The sequence below is a fragment of the Erythrolamprus reginae genome, chromosome 2 (assembly GCF_031021105.1).
Source record: "Erythrolamprus reginae isolate rEryReg1 chromosome 2, rEryReg1.hap1, whole genome shotgun sequence".
Lineage (NCBI taxonomy): Eukaryota > Metazoa > Chordata > Lepidosauria > Squamata > Dipsadidae > Erythrolamprus > Erythrolamprus reginae.
The window spans coordinates 267457113-267472541 of record NC_091951.1 but is presented as its reverse complement, the minus strand read 5'-3'; positions in this window follow the sequence as shown (position 1 = coordinate 267472541).

Genomic DNA, 15429 nt, shown 5'->3' with positions numbered 1-15429 from the left:
GTTCACAGTTACTATTTAGGTATTACAGTGTTCCCTCGATTTTTGCGGGTTCAAACTTCGTGAATAGCCTATACCACGGTTTTTTTAAAAAGTAAAATTTAAAAATCCTACACGATTTTTTTCTATACCACGTTTTTTCCCGCCCGATGATGGCAGACGTCATCGCCAAACTAATAATTTTTGCAAATAAATAACAAAAATTAATAATTATATTAATTTTATATATTTATATATTTATAAATATCAGGATCACTAAGTGTTTTATTCAATGGTGAGTACCAGTAATAATGGTGATGAAATGGTTGTTAAGGGAATGGGAAATGATAATTTAGGGATTTAAAGTGTTAAAGGATGGCCTGTGATACTGTCCATAGCCAAAAATGGTGTATTTACTTCTGCATCTCTACTTCGTGGAAATTCGACTTTCACGGGCGGTCTCAGAACGCATCCCCCTTGAAAATCGAGGGAACACTGTACTGGGGCATTTTCACATGATACACTTTATGATAGTTTGATGTAGATTGTGGGGTGTAAGCAACTTGCATTCATGGCCATAAAGAGCAAGTGAAACCAGAGATGTATTCACAGTTTGCAACGATATAATGTATAAAGAAAATAGGAATTAACTTATTAAAATAAAGATGCAAATAGTAATAGTAAAGATGGTTGCCATGCAACTAAAAGAACTATGGAAGCAGCACACAAATGCATTTGTTAAGCGTGCTGATATTTTGCCTTGACCTTTTTCAGTTATATGCCTGATCAGACAGTCTGGAAATGTGTTTGCAAGCATGATAACATTAAAAATATTACATGAAGAGGAACAGACAGACCCCCCATAAGAAAATATGAACTTGCTATGTGAGGGGAATAATGATTTTTATTTTGTTCCAAAGGTTAGAGATAAAGAGTTCATAGGCTAAAAATAAAAAAAGTAATTTGTATAGAGACGGTTTTGTCAATGTGGGTTATTTATTTTTAAGAGCCCTATTTTAAGTGTTGGTCAATTCACCGTAGAAAGCCATGTGCTATTGACTAAAAATATAACAGAGCCTTTTTCCTGTATCAAAATGTGGCAGCTCACTCATGCATATACACTCATAAATGTTTGAACTCGATCAATGGAAAAACCTTGTACTTCAAGGCCCATTGAGTTTTTAGAAAATCATTTTCATATACATGTTTGTTTGTGTGTGCATGCACATGTAGGTTGGTAACATAGAAACATAGAAGATTGATGGCAGAAAAAGACCTCATGGTCCATCTAGTCTGCCCTTATACTATTTCCTGTATTTTATCTTGGGATGGATATACAGTATGTTTATCCCAGGCATGTTTAAATTCAGTTACTGTGGATTTATCAACCACGTCTGCTGGAAGTTTGTTTCAAGCATCTATTACTCTTTCAGTAAAACAATATTTTCTCACATTGCTTCCGATCTTTCCCCCAACTAACCTCAGATTGTGCCCCCTTGTTCTTGTGTTCACAAAATATCATGTATACAGTCTTTGATTTACAATCATTCATTTATCAACCATTTGAAGTTTGTTTATTTGATTTATATACCAGCCCCTTCGGAGGACCCGGGGTGGCTAACAACATATATATATTTTAAAAAAAAACAATTAAAAAGTTATAAAGGTATTGGGGAAAAAAAGGGTAAAAAATCAATGTGATAATGATTTACAAATCCTTACATTTACAACTTTGCAGTATCCCAGTGGCCATGTGATCAAAGTTTGGGTGCTTGGCATGTAGTTACAACAGTTGCAATGTCCTGGGACCATGTGATCACCATTTGTAATCATCCCAACTAGCTTCCAACAAGCAAAGGGGAAATCCAGATTCGCTTAATGATCATGGTGGCTCATTAACAACTCTGGCAAAGAAAGGTTTTAAACTGAGCACTACTCACTTAACAACCACCTCACTTAGTGTCAGAAGTTCTGTGTGTGTGTATGCATGCGTGCAACATTTCTTTTACATTTCTTTTCCAAAATCCAGGGTAGGTAACATATTTCCCACCCAGGACAGCTTTGTCTTAAGTATAATATGTTAGGAGATGCATACCAAATACCATGGAGGAATAATGAAATTCCCATAGAGGGGGGGAAAGATTGTGAACATTTGTGAACGTGAGGAAATGGTAAAATTGACCTTTTGGTCAGAGAACAAACAATAAAAACTTTTTTCTTTTTTTGAAAAACTGGAAACCTGATAGGAACTTTTTGCTTAAAGAAGAAAAAAATTGACATGATGATTAATTGATCTGAAGATTAAAAAGATGTGGACTAAATGGGGGTATGAGGAAATTAGTAAAATATTTAAGAGAGAGTATTTTTAGTCTAGTATTGTATTTCTGAACGGCATCAACTTTTAATTTCTAGATTCTGCAAGCTAGTAGGTTGTAGTCTAGGACATGGCTGGCTGAGGAATTATGGGTGTTGTAGTCCAAATATCTTAAGTCGATCAAAGTTTTAAAAAAACCACAACTCTAGAAAAGACAAGATATATAAACTTAATAGTGCTAAGCACTTAATTAAAGACTGAATGGATACAGGCTGAAACTTCAGAAAGTTCATGAACTATAAATATAAACAAGCCATATTTGTGCCAGTTATCTTTGATCTTTGCTTTTCTGTGGTAAAAAAAATCCAGTATAGCTCTGGTCCTATATATGCTGTTTTCCATGTTTTCCAATTTATGCTTTAGTAATAGTTTTCTGTACATACATAACAGGGGTGTTTTCTAACTTACCTGGCTGTCAGTATGCTTCCTCAAGATGGCGACTGTATGCACAGTGCCGGAAAGCCATTTTTTGCACATGCTCAGATGAAAATAAAAAATAAAATAAAATAAAAAATTTAAAAAGAAAGAAAGCTGAAAACAAGATGGTGATTGCATGCACAATGCCAGAAATCTGGCTTCTGAACATGCTCAGAAGAACAATAAAATAAAATAATAAATTAAATTAAATTAAATTATTTTTTTAAAAGAAAGCCAAAAACAAGATGGCGACTGCATTCACAGCGCTGGAAACTCAGCTTTTGCACAGGTTCAGAAGAAAAAAAAATTCAAAAGAAGAGATGGTGGTGCCCACGAATCAGCACTGTTTTGGTTCGTAATGTCATCCTGACATCACCAGCGGGTCGCTACTAGTACTGGTAAACTGGTCCAAACCCATTTCTGATACTTACATACATACATGCATACATTTGCTTTGGTATAACACATACATTAAGTGTGACTACAGTATATAGTAATTTGTTCCACATAGAATATTTCCAAAAGATAGAAAACTCAAATAATAAATGTAAATTATGTCATGTTCTGGAAGTTTCTAATGAGCTGAAAAATACAATCTCTGAGAGCCAAACAATGACCATCTACCCAATCTAACCACATATATCTTCATAATTAACAAAAATATCCAGTCATCTTTAGGTTTATTTCCAGCTACAGCCAATTTCAACTGCAAAACATAGCCATTAAGATAGTCATAGGGATGAAAATTTAAAGAATGAATGGAGAGGAGAAATGTAAATTCGAATTTAGTTTCTTAAACTTTTGCTGTGATACAAGTAATAAATAAAAAAATGTAAGTCCAAGAATGTGAATAAACAATGTTGAATCTCCCTGGGAACACCAGAAAGTGGGAACTATTGAAAATATTGTTAAATGTTATCAAGTAGTCAACTGGTATGCTTTGAGGTCTTGTTCTGATTTGACACTTCTTTTTACAATTATTATTATTAAAACTGGAATCTTACCTCAACCTTGTAAGCCACAGCTCCTGTTGAGATAAAAACATAAATGTAAGATTTCATTGGATTCATTGATGTCTTTTTTTTAAAAAAAAGTTATATTAAAGATAAAGTAGTCAAAGAGGCAAAATAATCCATTGATTGATTAAAATTATAGTTATTAGTTTATTACACTGATTTCCAACTTCTAGAGGAATAGAAAAGACTGAAGCACTATAGTTTTTTCCTCATATTTTGTCCTCATTAGTAATCACTGAGATATACTAACTTGGGAAACATTTTGTGTTTCCCAAGAGCATTTGCAATCAGTCTGACAAAGTTGAATTGCAAAAGTGACAGTTTTTAGCGCCCGCACGCGCTCTCACACACACACTGGTATAAAAACTAGATGTAAAATAAGTGTTAAGCCATAGAGTCAGTAGTGGGTTCTGAATTTGTTTTCCACTGGTTTGCGCATGGCACTTCTGCGCATATGCAGAGTCCTGGGCTGGTGGATAGAGCCTGCAGCTGCTACCAGTTCTAAGGCTCAAACCGCGAACAACCCACTGCTGCATAGAGTATAATGGTTAAGGCACTTGATTTAGGATGCCCAGTTTCAAGACTTTACTGAAACATTTATTGAGTACATTTAGATCTAAAAAATAAAAAATAAAATCTAAAGCTTGATATTCTCTCACAACCCAGATGAGTGTTTGTTGTGGAGAAAATTGGTGGAAAAAATTATGACCTTTCATTCTTTACTATCCTGCATTTATTCAATTCCTTTTTTTTCAATGTCATGAAAATATAGACATTCCCATCAGCCTTTTTATTTTAATTTTTTTCCTATATTTAACTATGTGGCAATATTCTAAGGAGCTTCCTCTGCGATTAGAAGGTTTTTTTAGCTTAATTTTTTTAAAAGAACCATTTAAATAAAAAAATGTTCTTTACTGTGCAATGTATTGGAAAGTTTCTAAAACTAATCTTAGAAACAGAGCTGCAATGAAATATAATCATACGCTTCATAATTACCTTATAGGTTGTGATGATATTGAATAATTGTCATTTTGTAGCTCTTTCATTGCAAGAACTGTACAGACTAAAATTGGTGAGAGAGTAACCAACAATTCATAGACAAGGCAGAACCATTATGTAAATGGTGAACAGATCTGCCCCAGTCTCAAGACTATTAAGAGAATATGTCTTTTTTTTAAAAAAAATAGAAATATATAAGAAAAACCTAGAATTGGAGCAAACATGCATATGCATAATCACACAAACAGATGGCTTGATGTTTGTGTTTAGTAATAAGGAGAGATTCTAAAAATATATTTCTTTTACAAACTTTAACATGCTATATTTTAATCAACAAATTGTGAGAAATATATTGTTTCCTAAGCATTTACTGCTATTGGAAATACTGTAGGTGTTGAAAGTCATTAAATTAATAAGGAATGTGATTGGTTTATTAGGCAATCATGTGTTGGCTATTCAGTTTATTGCATCTAGCTATTTTATTGTAATGCATTAGACAATTATAAGTTGCCTATTGTATTGTAATTTATCATAAAATATCACAATCCATCCAAGACACACAATTCCCACCAAAAATACTACGAAGAAAATTGAGTTTTCAGTAGTAATCACCTTATATTTATACAACATATAAATAAGGTGAAAATTGCTTTCTTTCCTATTAACAACTCTACTGGAGATCACTAACAAAACTCTCTTGACTCAATTAAATTTGAGGTGAAATTATGTTAGAATGAGTTTCTCTATCTGGAGGGAAGTTGCCAAAATATAATAGGGGCACCAATGAGGTTATAGAAACATTATTGCCATTTTATATAGAGAAATATAAAATTATTGGTCAATGGAAACAACGACAAAATGTCATGTTTTATTTCTGAAATTTACTTTTAAAGCTTGATTTTTTTTTGTTCTTATTATTACTGTCTAGCAAACCCTTGAACAACTTGAATAATTTATTTACATAGTAACTTGACAAAGATTTGTTCTAATTATATTAAAACCCACAAAAATATATAATTTACAGGAGTCAGCTCCTATTTTACATTGAAAGGAAGAGGGGAAACAGCAACTTTGCTGCAGTACTGAGTGCATTACTGGCAGTTCTGATATCTGGAATGAACTAAATATACTGGAAAATAAAGTATTCCGGGGACATGAACTGTAAACATTGTGTATGGCTATAGCTTCCCAGAATTGTCTTTAAGGCTTCGAAAACTGACAACCATCCATAATTGCAGATTTAGACTAGAAAAAAACATTGCTATAGAAGCAAACCTTGGCTCTCCATGATTTGTCTTCAGACATGTAGATCACTGGTCTCCAACCTTGGCAACTTTAAGACTTGTGGCCTTCAACTCCAAGAATTCTTTAGCCAGCTTTGCTCCCTAAGGGTTAAAGCTTTGCTAGCTGAGGAATTCTGGGAGTTGAAGTCCACAAGTCTTAAAGTTGCCAAGGTTGGACACCCCTGATAAAGATCTACACATATATACACACACACAAACAAACACACACCTCCTATACACAAACCTCCTATACACACACACTCTTCTTAACAAACTTACAACATTAGAAACTTTCTATCTCCCTCATTTTTCTTTCAGCATGAAGATTCCTGGTTCAGTATGGGATTGCTGTTTGCATGTGAGTACCATAGGTTTCATCCAGGGATTTGCAACCTTGGCAAGCTTAAGATCTGTGGACCTCAAACTCTTATTAAGCTTAAGTAACAATTTTTAAATTTACCCCTTACAATAGACCCCAGTCTCTCTCCACAGTTTGAAGGCCAGCTGGAAGTAGAAACATAGAAACATAGAAACATAGAAGACTGAGGGCAGAAAAAGACCTCATGGTCCATCTAGTCTGCCCTTATACTATTTCCTGTATTTTATCTTACAATAGATATATGTTTATCCCAGGCATGTTTAAATTCAGATACTGTGGATTTACCAACCACGTCTGCTGGAAGTTTGTTCCAAGGATCTACTACTCTTTAAGTAAAATAATATTTTCTCATGTTGCCTTTGATCTTTCCCCCAACTAACTTCAGATTGTGTCCCCTTGTTCTTGTGTTCACTTTCCTATTAAAAACACTTCCCTCCTGAACCTTATTTAACCCTTTAACATATTTAAATGTTTCGATCATGTCCCCCCTTTTCCTTCTGTCCTCCAGACTATACAGATTGAGTTCATTAAGTCTTTCCTGATACGTTTTATACTTAAGACCTTCTACCATTCTTGTAGCCCGTCTTTGGACCCGTTCAATTTTGTCAATATCTTTTTGTAGGCGAGGTCTCCAGAACTGAACACAGTACTCCAAATGTGGTCTCACCATCGCTCTATATAAGGGGATCACAATCTCCCTCTTCCTGCTTCTTATACCTCTAGCTATGCAGCCAAGCATCCTACTTGCTTTTCCTACCGCCCGACCACACTGCTCACCCATTTTGAGACTGTCAAAAATCACTACCCCTAAATCCTTCTCTTCTGAAGTTTTTGCTAACACAGAACTGCCAATGCAATACTCAGATTGAGGATTCATTTTCCCCAAGTGTATTAGTTTACATTTGGAAACATTAAACTGCAGTTTCCATTGCTTTGACCATTTATCTAGTAAAGCTAAATCATGGGGAAAGTAAATATCATCTCACTCCTAGTTAAAGTAAATACACACTGGTACTTTTCAATTCTTAATGGGAGAACTCTTGTATCCTAACTGAATTATTCCTCTGATGAAAAATATTCTGATTTCTTAATGTCATACTTTTTAGAACCCAATATTTGGATTTAAGAAGAAATATGTGGAGTGTTGTGGATAGTCCTTATGATTTCCTGGCATCTTAAATATTGAAAAAGTTTTTGTGTTGTCCAATTCCTCTCCAGTACCAGAGAGATGTCTAATGGATACTGTTTTACATTGTCTTTTATTGTTCAAATGGGAGTCATAAAGCAGCTGACAGATTGAAGAATAAGGCATATTCTGGGAACTATTAAAATATGGTATAAAAATACCTTTACAATGATTAGCATGTACAGTTAAGGTGCAGGGGACATTTTTAAAGATTTATTGTGGAACATTGGCTATTTGATTTAACTGCAGATTCATCAATTGCCTGAGTCTAATCTCTTGTAAAAAATGACTTCTAGAAGATGGAAAAAGGGAAAAAATGTATAGTACTACTTAATCCTTTTTGCAGAAAATGGCATCCTAGCCATCTAGTTTCCAATGCAGAAGAAGATATAGGAATGTGTAGAAATATGTTATGAAAGATAAAGTCCCTATTCAGAAAATGTTATGTGCCTGAATTAGCACTTCTTTTGTAAAAAATAAAATAAAATGTAAACATCTGATTAATTAAAATGTTAAGATGAAAATCCTTGAAAATAAATGTAGGGTTAATATTATTACTTGAGAGTTTAAAATTAAAGATAAGATTTAAAAATTTGCATGATTCATATAAAAATAAATGTTATCATATTTATACTTTAAATGCCAAATAATTTATACAGTAATGTAATTACAGTTTAAAAAATTCCAAGTATTGTCAAATTTTCTGCTCTAGAAAGCAACTATCTTTGAGTATAAATAAATACAAATTAATGAATACTATTTAAGTAAATATAAAATAGAATTAGGCAAATAGGTTCTGAATCCCCCCTCCCCCAGTGCCAACCAGTGCCATCTATTCTTACTCATTGAAACACATATATTTCACACATAGGCATACATATCCCTCCTTTTACAACTCATTTCAAAATGGAAGCATATTTCTCTAAAATTCACATGGATAAAGAGTGGTGCTGGAGCACTTCCTTGTGATGTGGCCAAAGGCAATGTGTGAGAAGGTCCTATTTCTAATCTACAGCCATTCTTTGGCCTTGTAATTCTTGGAAGTTACTCTTTCATGGATTTTTTTCCCCCACAGTCACTGCTGTGGATGAATCTTATTTTTTTAAAAATGTTGATTTTCTTTCCTCTGGGATAAACTCGAGAATTAATTCAATCTGTTTTTCTGCCCATTTTGAAAGCCCATTTCCAAAATCAGTTTGGTTATCTTATGTTTAAGGCATCAGGCTAGAAACTAGGAATCTGTGAGTTCTAGTTCCACTTTAGCTATGAAAGCCAATTGGGTGACTTTGGCCTAGTTACTCTGTTTCATCCCATGACATCTGGGTGCAGCAACAAGCCACTCATCAATTCCTGTCATAACTAATAGACCAAAACTTGGCTGATCTTAAAACAAAAAGAAGTGGACCCTGCATTTGTGGGAAAACACTTGGAAGAGAAAAAAATATATATATGCAGAGCTCAAACAAATCAACATGCTAGAACTTCATGCTGTCACCCTGGTGCTCAGACAATTCACACCCCTTCTATTGGGGCAGCATGTATTAATTAATTAATTATTCATTCATTCATTCATTCATTCATTCAATTTTTATGCTGCCCTTCTCCTTAGACTCAGGGCGGCTTACAACATGTTATCAATAGCACTTTTTTTTAACAGAGCTAGGCTGTTGCCCCCACAATCTAGGTCCTCATTTTACCCACCTCAGAAGGATGGAAGGCTAAGTCAACCTTGAGCCGATGGTGAGATTTGAACCACTGACCTTCAGATCTACAAGTCAGCTTCAGTGGCCTGCAGTACAGCACTCTACCTGCTGCGCCACCCCGGCTCATTAGTCCTGATAGACAATGTTATCACCAAAGCCCACATCAACAAACAGAGGGGACTATGTCCAGTCCGTTGATGGATGAGGCAATGTACCTGAGGCTTTGGGCAGAGAGACACTTGCTGTCCCTCACCACAGAACACATCTCTGGGGTGAGCAATGTGGTGGTGGACTGCTTCAGCCACCACAACATCAATTAGGTGGAGTGGAGCCTTCATCCAGACTTGTTCCATTAGCTGGTGGTTCGATTCAGCTCACCCATCATGGATAGATTTTCCACCCCAGCAAATGCCCAATTGTCCAGGTTAATGACCAGGTTTCATTTTCAGGGTGCAGAGGGAACGGACACTATCCACTGTGCATGGCCTTCAGGCCTATTGTACACCTTCCTACCCTTACTGATCCTCTCCAGAGTAATCAGGAAGGTTCTGGAGAAGCAGGCAGAAGTAGTCCTCCTAGCCCCCCACTGGCCCAGGAATGATTGGTTCATGGACCTTCTGTCTCTGTCTGTGACAAAAGATCCTGCCGACAGAGTGCTCACCTGCCTAGGGTCATGCCACTGATGTATTCAAGCAGGGGTACTCCCCAATTGATTATCTATTATTAATATGCTCCAGTTCTTATGCCAAGGGTTAGTCAAGGGACTCTCCCTTAATATGCTTTGTTGCCAGGTAGCAGTCCTCTCAATGGTGTTATGGCTCCCTGGATTTAATTTCAGCTGATCACCTGATTCAACGGTTCTTAAAGGGGGTGTTAACGTATGTCCCCCTGTAGTACATAGGTACCTGACCTGGGACATGGCTATGGTCCTGGACATTCTCACTAAATCCCCCTTTGAACCTTTACAATTGACTTTACTCCAATACCTGACTTGCAAGACTGATTCCTTGTGGCGATAATATCAGCCCACAGAATCTCTGAGCTGGCTGCCTTATCCATCAGGTGACCTCTGTACTTTCCACTCTCACAGGGGAGTACCTTTGTCCCAAAGTTTAATTCCTATTTAGAGTTTAGGTGATAGTTTTGCCCACCTTTTATGAGAACCCTTCTACCATGCAGAAAACATTGTGGTGCATGTTGGATGTTAGATGGACTCTGGATATTTATATTCAAAGGACCTCTTCCTTTCACAAGACATTATCTTCATTTTGTTCCAGCCCACCTCCCTGGGTCGTAAAGTTTCTTCATTCACAGTAGGTCACTGGATTTGTATTGTGATTACACTGGCTTATCAACAGTTGGACTTGCCATGGCCCTCAGGAGTAATGGTGCACTTGACTCGCAGCATGGCCATTATTGTTGTGTGGTTCACCCGAGTGACCATTGATGAGATTTGTAGGGTGGCCACCTGGACTTCACCATCTCTCTTTGTCCATCATTACAGAATGGACACTTTCGCCTCAGATGGACGGGGGGGAGTTGCAACAGGTAGTGAGAGGCGGTGAGGGTATCATCCAAAGTCAATAGCATCCCACCTTGGTGACTACTTTGGTATGTCCAATCCTTGAAGGCTAGCTCCATCCACCATGGAGAATGGGTGTTGGACTTACCTGATATGTTCTTTCTCGTGGGGTGGAGCTAGCCTCCAAGTCCTTCAATTTCAAACAGTCTGTACGGTGTGTACAGGTTCAAGGGTATAATACCTAGTGTATCTAGAAGGTAGCTAAACACATAATCTGTTTCTCATCCTTCATCTAAAGAGGGGGAAAGTAAACAGAAGGATTAAATTTTGTTTACAGATTCAGTCCTGATTGGCCAAAGGGTGGTGCAATCCCATCCTTTGAGGCTAGCTTCACCCCATGAGAAAGGGCATATCAGATAAGTCCAGCACCCATTCTCCTTCGAGCCCTCCATTTTTGGTGGGATATTTTCAAGAGTTTCCTGTGAAATGCCAAAAAATTAGCCTTGGCCTACTTGTGATTCTTTGACAGTGGGATAAGCAAAAGTCTCTTTCTCTGAAAGTGTACTCAGGATTCTTAGCCATATGTGAATAAAAATGACTATGAATTGGCATATTCAACTGTTGAGTGCTGAATAACAATAGAGCAGAGTTGCCATTCATTGAATGGTGTGAGAGTCTGCCTTGCTGCAGGGCCCAGCATGGACGATTATCCAATCATTATTCTAAATAAATCATTATGGACAACAAACCTACTTCTTAGAAAATATTTGTTTTTCAGAGATCACTTTAACCCCCCCACACACCGTTCAGTCTAACTAGATAAGAGCACCCTTTGTATTGGAACTGAGCAGCATAAAAGGACTGTGGAATCTAGGAATTTAAACTGAAATAACACATTATGATTACATTTGGTAAGTGTATGGAGTGGAAGAAAATCTGAGATATATCTCCTTTATTTATATTACCTAATAGAATCAAAATTAAGTTTTAGAGTGCTAAATAAACTTTGAGAATCACACAAGCGGAATGCAGAATAATAGAAGGGAAGGACTTCTCAGTGGTGAGATGAGCAGCATGTTTCATAAGAGGAAATGTTTTTAAGGGATGGTCCTGTGACATTTGTGATGCTCTATGTCAGGAGTGTCAAATTCACGTTGTTATAGCATTGTCCCCTTTGCTAAACCAGGCATGGGCATGGCTAGCACATGATGCATCCAGCCTATGGGCCATGAGTTTGACAGTCCTGCTCCATGTATCCCCTAATTTTATATGAATATTTACCAAGCTGTTTCTGTTCTAGGCACGGGGCTCAGGAGCGAACCCCAACTCAGAAATCACTTATTTTATGATAAAATCCCACTCTTTATACAAAATCAGGCATACATGAGGAAACACAAGGTTTAAAACATCACAGAAGCAGTTATTTTTATCTTTAGAGTTAGCAGTGATCTATGTCCGGGAAAAGCGTCAGACACTCACTCTTATCTGCATTCCTGAAATAAAGCCCCACCAAAAAATTTCCCTAGCACAGCTTCCAACAAAGATTGTCTTTTTGAAGCAGAAATCATGGTTTTAAAACTTCATTCAAGCACACCCCCAGTTTCACGTTTCTTCCATAGAATGGCGTTGAGTCTCTTTTTTTAAAAAAAAATATTTTTATTGATTTTTAACCATTTTTATCACACAACATAAAACAGTGCATAGTGATTTGTGCCCACCACCCCGACACACACACATTCCCCACCACCAAATTGGGAGTGTTTCTTGTATAGTCCACTTAACCCAAGAGCAATATATCTGTTTACATATTATAGAGTGATTCCAATTTATTTCTTGTAGCTTGGTCTCGGATTCTGCTCGTCATATATCATCTTACCTTGTCCCACCGTCCCATCAGTTGTCCCAACTCAGTTTCATTATCCGAATTTATCCTTTTTTCCATAATTTCAAATTGAATATGGTCCACCATGTACCTATACCAATTTTGCATTGTCCATTTTGTCGCATCCTTCCAACCCAAAACTATTACTGCCTGAGCGCTTTCTGAATGGCGTTGGGTCTCCATGCTCCATTTCCCACAATCCCATTCCTTTATAATGCCTGGAAGTGACATCACACCTCAAAGAGTTAAGGCTGTAAGCTAATACCTTTTACTCTGTAACTCCTCTCGCCTTCGAAGCAATTGTCTATAGTGAGGGTCAATCCAATGGCTTTCCACTCTCATGTCTTCCTCAGTCTCTTACTGGGATCATTCTCCCAATGTCACATCAGCCTCCTCCAGTGGTTCCTCAGGCTCACTCAAGTCACTTTCTGCCTCACTTGCACTCTCTGCTTCCTCTGGCAACCCCCCTGGCCCAGGGAACCCAGAGGGGCCTGGCTCATCCTCCTCAGAATCTGACATTACCTGAGGTGGACAAGGAACACATCACAACAGTCTCCCTTTTCAAATCTTCCATTTTTTCCTGAAACAGATTTTTGTTAGCTCTTTCCAAGATTTCCACATAAAGTTTTAATGATCTTGCCCCATGTCTTGAGGTACCTCCCCAGAAGGTTCATATACTATGGACTAACAGCACAGTTAAACCTTGTGTTCATGCTGGTATCAACAACATCATGCATTATAAGATCAAACAATTTTAAATATTTACTAGGAAGTTAAGAGAGGTCTACTCTCTAGATAAAAGATACCTTTTTTCATATTGATTTTTTATTACTTGAATTTATCTGAATCACAAAAAGAAAAGGCTGGCTATGAACCATGCTGTGTTAATTACTGTTGCAGAGCAAGGAGGAAAATGGAGCACAATATTTTTGATAGATCATGTTTAGAGCCACCCAATGGGTGGTATTTATGTACTACCATCCTCTGTGAAAGTCTGGAAATCTTTGCATGGTGGTTGTAAATAAATAATAAAGGTGATTTAATATTTAAAACTGTAGCAGTAAAAACAAAACCAGCATTTGCATAATTGACAAGACTAACTCCAGGAGCAGCTGCCAACATTAAATAATATTCACTCTTTTATTAATTTTTTCCCCTTTCTATGTAGAAGCAGATCATAACATTATTACAAAACATTTTTAAGTATATATTATGTAGATTACACACAACCAGTGTTCCCTCTAATTTTTTTTGGGGTGGGCGGAAAAGTATAGTGTCTGAGCGGCAGTCCCTTCGGGACTGGGCGGCACAGAAATAATAAATAAATAAACAAACAAACAAACAAACAAACAAACAAATAAATAAAAAACCCACCCTGTTTTGCCTCAGAGAATTTCAAAATAAAATACTGTACTGTGTGCCTATGTTCTGTCTGGGTTCCCCCAGTCCTCAACACCAACTGGAAAAAACAGCCAGACACTCTGGTAAAAGCCAAAAGTATTTTATAACTGGAAAAAATAAGCACAGAGGAAAACCTGTTCTTCCCAACAGACAGGATATAATACGGTACAGCAGGGTCCTGATGTCCAGTCAATACAGCAAGCTTCTTGCTGGCACACACCCCCAAGGTTTCAATTGTCAAAGGCACAAACCAGGATTCCAAGACGCCAAAGTTCACAGTCAGGTCCCACGACTCTCAAAGATAAAACTCCACAAGCCAGGAAGGGTGGGTCTGCCTTTTAGCCTTTCCCAAGAGCACCACACCCAAACCCAGCTGTTGCCACTTTAATGCTGAAAGTATTTAGCCAATTGATTCCTTCTCTGAGTAGCTCTTCGTTGTCGCAGATCAATTATGGCTTGTGCACTTTCCTCTAAGGAATCCAGGCTGCTTGCTGGGGAGAGCTCCCCCTGGTGGGACTCTGGCTGTCCTCCCTCTTCTTCAGCCTGGGATTCCTCCTCCTCGTCTGTCTGCACCTCCTGTTCCTCAGCCTCTCCCTCTGAGCTGGAAACCGACAGAAGGTCAGCCGTTCCCGGAGGGGCCTCAGACGGAACCACAACAGTCTATAACAGTGAGCTCATAATAGGGCAACTCTATCAATATCAAAATGCCACTTAAATAGTTGAGTTAGTTTCAAACTAGATTTTTATTTTCTTTCTCTCTTCCTTACTCCCATTCTTTTTCTTTTTCTTTTCCTTCCTCTCTTTTTTCTATCTGTTTCTCTCTCTTCCTCTCTTCCTCTCTCTCTCCTTCCCTCTCACTCTTTCCCTCTCGGCTTCTGGGCAGGTTTGAAAAACTCTGAGTTGATGATGATTTTTAAGTGAGCGATTGTTCACTGCTCAGCTTAGAGGGAACTATGCACACAACTACCTGTATTTAGAGTATTTCAGGAGGGGTGTACAATATTTCAGCTATATAGTATATGTTTCTAACCCCCAATCAGATTCATTTTAAATTCAGTATGTTAGAGAATGTTTTTTCTCTAGAAAGAATTTCTTTCTTTCTTTCTTTCTTTCTTTCTTCTTAAAATAATACTCACAAAAAACAACGGGTTACTATGAAAGGACAATTTTATTTTCCTCATTTGGAGTGATTGGACACTACATTTCTACAAGTTTTCCACCTACATTGCTTTGTATAAAGTTAGAAAAGAATTACTATTTTCATATCAATGTGCATCAGATAAAAAGAGAA